Genomic DNA, 5,988 nt, shown 5'->3' with positions numbered 1-5,988 from the left:
GATTAATGAGATCGAGACAAAAAAAATCATATACAAAGATTCCACAAATAAAACTTGATTCTTTGAAAGAATTAATAAGATTGATAAACCCACACTGGAAAATCTAGAAGAAATGGATAAATTGCTAGATGCATTTAACCAACTGAAATTGAACCAAGAAGACATCAACCAGTTACCTCAATCTACAACACACAATGAAATTGAAGCAGTAATAATCTTCCAACAAAGAAGAATAGAAGACCTGATGGAGTCACAGCCGAATTCTACCAGATCTTTAAAGAAAACCTCAAATTTTTCCAGGAAATAGAAAGGGAAAGAGAGAACACTACCAAACTCATTTTATGAAGCCGTTATTACACTCATTCCAAAATCCAACAAAGAAGCAACAAAAAGAGAATTATAGACCAATATATTTAACGTATATAGGTGCAAAAATTCTCAACAAAATTCAGGCAAACTCATGAAAAGATCATATACCATTACCAAGTCTGTTTCATCCCAGGGATGCAAGGATGGTTCAACATATGCAAATCTATAAATGTAATATAGCACAGAAACAGAAACAAAGACAAAAATCAGGTGATCAACTCAATAGATGCAGAAAAAAAAGCCTTTGACAAGATTCAGCATTCTTTTGTGATAAAAGCACTGAAAAAATTAGAAATAGAATGAATTGTTCCCCAACATAACAAAGGCAATATCTGACAAACCTATAGCCAACATTGTACTAAATGAAGAACAACTGAAACCATTCCAGCTAAAGTCAGAAATGAGACAAGGATGTTCATTTCTCCCACTCTTGTTCAATATAGTTTTGGAATTCCAAGTCAGAGCAATATGATAAGGGAAGTAATTAAAGGAATTCAAATAGGGAAGGAAGAAGTCAAACTATCTCGATTAGCAGATGATATGATTCTATACCAAAAAGACCCTAAAAACTCAACCAAAAGGCTCTTAGAAATCATAAACACTTTTTTCAAAGTAGCAAGCTATAAAATCAATATATAGAAATCAGTATTCTTTCTGTGTACCAATAATGAACAGACTTTGAAGAAATCAGGGAAACAATCCCATTTATATTAGTCTCAAAAGTTAAATTTAATGAGGGATACCAAAGACCTTTTCAATGAAAACTATAAATCACTGGAGAGATAACTTGAAGAAGCCATCAGAAGATGGAAAGATCTCCCATGCTTGTGTATTGACAAAATCAACATTGTGAAAATGGCTATACTACAAAAAGAAATCTACATATTCAAAGCAATTCCTATTAAAATGCCAATAACATTCTTCACAGAGACAGAAAAATCAATCCTACAATTCATATAGAAACAAAAAAGACTTTGAATAGCCAAAACAATTCTGAACAAAATGTCCAATGCTGGAGGTATCACAATATCCGACTTCAAACTATATTTCAGAGCCATAACAAAGAAAACAGCATGTTATTGACACAAAAACAGCATAAAGGCCAATGAAACAGAATAGAAGGCCCCGAAAAATATCTACAGAGTTATAGTGAACTGGTTTTTGAGGAAGGAGCCCAAAACATATGATGGGAAAAGACAATCTCTTTAACAAATATTGCTGAGAAAACTGAATATCCATATGCAGGAGACCAAAACTAGATCCTTGAATTTCACCCTGTACGAATATCAACTCCAAGTAGATCAAAGACCTTAATATAAGACCTAACAATTTGAAACAACTCCAGAAAGTAGTAGGAAATACACTGGAATATATATACATGGACAACTTCCTAAATAGAATTGCAAGGGCTCAGCAACTGAGAAAAAAGTTAACAAATGGGACTGCATCAAAAAAACCTTCTGCACAGCAAAAGAGACAGTCACTAGACTTAAAAGACTGTACACAGAAAAGGAGAAAATCTTAGCCAGCTATTCATCTGATAAAGGAGTAATATCCAGAATCTAGAGGGAGCTCAAAAAACTCAAACCCCAAAGAATCAACATCCCAATGAAGAAATGAGCACATGAATTAAACAGGGAATTCTCAAAGGAAGAGGTACAAATGGCTAATAAATACATGAAGAAGTGTTCAACTTCCCTGGTTATAAAAGAGATGTGAATCAAAACAGCACTTAGATTTCATCTCACCCCAGTTAGAATGGCCATATTCAAGGGCAATAACAATAACAAACGCTGGTAAGGGTGTGGTGAAGCATGAACCCTTACACACTGTTGATGGGAATACAAATTAGTACAACCACAGTGGAAAGCAGTTTGGAGATTTCTCAAAAAGCTAAAGAGAGAACTGCCATATGATCCAGTGATACCACTCCTGGCCATCTACCCAAAGGAATGTAAGTCAGGATTCAATAGAGACATCTGTACACTGACGTTCATCACAGCACTATTCTCAACAGCCAAGCTTTGGAAACAACCCAGGTGCCCTATAACAGATGAATGGATCAGGAAAATGTGGTATATTACACAATGGAGTATTACTCTGCCATGAGGAATAATGACATGTGGTTTGAGGGTAAATGGATGCAATTGGAGGGCACTATATTAAGTGAACTAACCCAGGCAAAAGACAAAGGATGCATGTTTTCTCTCATACATGGAAGATAGATCCAAAAGATAAACATATAGAGAAAAATAAACGTGATCATGTACAAACTCATATGTAGAACATGTTTGTAATAGTGGAACTACTCTATGGAGCTCAGGGAAAGAGGGAAAGGAAAAGAGGATGATAGAGCATCAGTAATAACATAAAACATAAAATCAGTGAATGTAGAAGATAAAAGGATGTGTGCTGAAAGCTGTTGGAAAGTGGAGGGTGAGAGGTAAAAGGGTAAGGGAGAGTAATAGAAGGGGTTAAATACACCAAAGTAAAGTTAGACCCACAGTGGGCATACATTGAGAAACCCCAATGAACATCAACTTAAATGTTAATAATGAAGACAGGACTGTACAATAGGTACAGTGTGAGGGGTAGGAGGTCCTAGTGGGAGGGGGAGTGTGAATGAAGGAAATTAAAGTTAGGTATATGGTTGATGGATTTCACATACTTACATTAAATAGAACAAAAAAACCTCTTGCAATTGTTTTAAGTGGAGTGGGGAGGGGGTTGAGTGCAGAGACGAGACAACGTAACTAATGTACAATATGTGTAATCACAAATGTCACTGTGAATCTCCCATACAATGAATATATCCTAATAAAAAATAATAAAAGGAGTAAGCCTGAGGATCACAGTACTTGACTCCAAACTATACTACAGAGCCATAGTAATAAAAACAGCATGGTATTGGCACAAAAACAGTCATGAAGACCAATGGAATAGAAGAGAAGATCCTGACATAAACCTGCACAACTACAGCCATCTGACTGTTTTTTTAAAAAGGGACCCAAAATATGCATTGGATAAAATATAGCCTCATCAACAAGTAGGGCTGAGAAAACTGAATTTCCACCCTGCAGAAGACTGAAGCTGGATCCCAGTCTCTCACCATGTACTAGTATCAATTCAAACTGGACAAAAGATCTTATGTAAGATCTGAATCATGAAATTCCTTCAAGACAAAATAGAGAACACCCTGTACCACATAAGCACAGCCAATAGTTTTATAAAGAGAACTCTCAAATAGCTCAAAAATTAAAGAGAAAGGATTGACAAATGTATGAAAATGAATGGCTTCTGCACAGCAAAGGAAATGATCATCAGACTGAAGAGACAGCCAATAAAATGGTGAAAATCTTTGCCAGTTATGCATCTGACAAGGAATTAACAACCAGAATTTACTGGAAGTTAGAAAAACTAACCTCTTAAAGAATCAGCAACCCGTTGAGTAAATAAGCAAATGAACTGAACAGACAATTATCAAAAGAAGTACAAATGACCAATAAACATATGAAGAAATGCTCAATATTCTTGGTCACCAAGGAAATGCAAATTAAAATGACATTGAGATTTTACCTCACCCCAGTCAAAATAGGTATAATCAATAAAAAACAACAAATGCTGGCAAGGAACGGGGAAAAAGGGAACACTTCTACACTGTTGGTCAGAATGTAAATTTGTGTAACTGTTATGGAAAGCAGTACAGAGGTCCCTCAAAAAAACTAACAATAGAAATCCCATGCAATTTAGTGATATCACTCCTGTGCATACACCCAGAAAGAATGTGCTCCAGATTAAATAGAGCCACTTGCACATCCATGATTACTGCAGTGCTATTCACAATAACCAAGCTTTGGAAACAATTCAGATGCCCCATAACTGATGAATGGATTAAGAAATTACAGAATATATACACAATAGAGTTTTATTCAGCCATAAAGAAGAAGAATTGATAGGCAGGGTTGAGACCCTCCCTGCCTATCAATATACACTTTAAAAATTGAAGGATGGTGCTTGCTTCGGCAGCACATATACTAAAATTGGAATGATACAGAGAAGATTAGGATGGCCCCTGCGCAAGGATGACACGCAAATTCGTGAAGCATTCCATAAAAAAAAATAGATTGAAGGATGGAAGGGTAAAACAGTTCTTTTGTAGGGGTGAGTAATACTGGGAGGAGAATGGGCGTAAAGAAAGGTTGAATGAGTGTGAATATGGTGGATGTATTTTGTATGTATTCATAGAGGAATGAAACCTGTTGAAATTATTCTGAGAAGGGAGGTGGGCGAAGAGGAAGAAAAATGGAGGTGGTAAATCTAACTAAAATATATTATAAGCACAAATATAAATATCACAATGTCCAACTATTATATGTTAATAAAAAAGTTAGATTCTGGGTCCAAAATGGAAAATTCCAAATTACCAAGGTCCTTTAAAAACTTAAAAGTTTGTGTCTTTCACACAACGTACTCTATATCTTATTAGCCAGAATTAGTAATAGGCTGTATCTAGGTGCAAAGAAGCTGAGAAATATTTTCCTTAACTGAATGAATTTGTCACACTGAATAAAGCATTATTCTATTGTAAAGGAGATGGAGAATGTTCAAAATCCTCATAAGCCTAATAAAAACCCCTTGGATACCATATATGATTCAAGAATGACAACTGTTAAGACTTCCATGTAAATCATATTCAAGTAATCAGGTCCTAATTCAGAACTACAAGCAAAATGTATAAGCCAGAACAGGTAGTAATGAAATAACACATGCTTTATGTGGAATTTCAAAGAGGACACTGTGTTTGCTTCATTTAGGGGGATCCTAATATGGAAAATTTCTCATCCAAATGATAGTTGGCTTTGTCCTGTTATTTCTCTTTTATGCAATTAAAACCATATAGACCCAAATGCTGACTTTTCAATGTAAAAAATGTGCATTAGGTACCTCATTTAGTTCCTTCACCATCCTTTCAACTCTCAATTTTATCTAATTATCAAGGATAATTAGAAGTATATATAGTTAATTCATTTGAATCCTTCATAACAATCAGAATAAGTAACTTCATTATAATAATATGACATGAAAGTTATTTGTGTGGTTTTCATCACTATTCTTTAATGACTGTTGAAAATTTTAAATTTATATTTATAGTTTAGAGTGCTCAAAGAATTGGTTGCACTTGAGGTCATGTCATACTGTGTACACAGCCTATGATATTAGTTACCATTAATATTTATTATATTCAATATACATATATAACTGTAGCTGTTTCTTCCTTTTACATTTACTTCTTAAATGTTAGCACTTACCTAAAAATAGGACTAGACCTGTCCACAACTCTCAAGAGGGAGAATGAAACTGCATCCTGACACTCTCCAGTGAGAAGAGATTATAAGTCTGTTGGGGAAAATGAAAGGATGAAGATTTGGGAAGCACAGAAGAATTACAGTGTAATATATTTATGACCCATTGTTTTTCAGGAAAGACAAAAGTGCAAATGTATCATCATATGATTAGTACAAATTAGTATGTTTCACTATCTGTGTGTGTGTGTGTGTGAAGCTGGGGGCATTGTAAGGAGGAACATGATACTCTCTCATAAGACACACAATTTTCCTG

At 34.9% G+C, this 5,988-nt stretch overlaps 1 non-coding gene across 1 annotated transcript; it reads left to right on the top strand.

Annotated features, from left to right (window-relative positions):
- The first annotated feature begins 4,379 nt into the window (after positions 1-4,379).
- Positions 4,380-4,486, top strand: LOC141426019 (U6 spliceosomal RNA). Its single transcript, XR_012451133.1, has one exon. It is a non-coding gene; the product is annotated as a U6 spliceosomal RNA (small nuclear RNA).
- Positions 4,487-5,988: the final 1,502 nt, after the last annotated feature.

This window comes from Castor canadensis, chromosome 8 (genome assembly GCF_047511655.1).
Source record: "Castor canadensis chromosome 8, mCasCan1.hap1v2, whole genome shotgun sequence".
Lineage (NCBI taxonomy): Eukaryota > Metazoa > Chordata > Mammalia > Rodentia > Castoridae > Castor > Castor canadensis.
The sequence above is the reverse complement of the archived record's forward strand: the minus strand, read 5'-3'. Positions and strand labels throughout refer to the sequence as shown.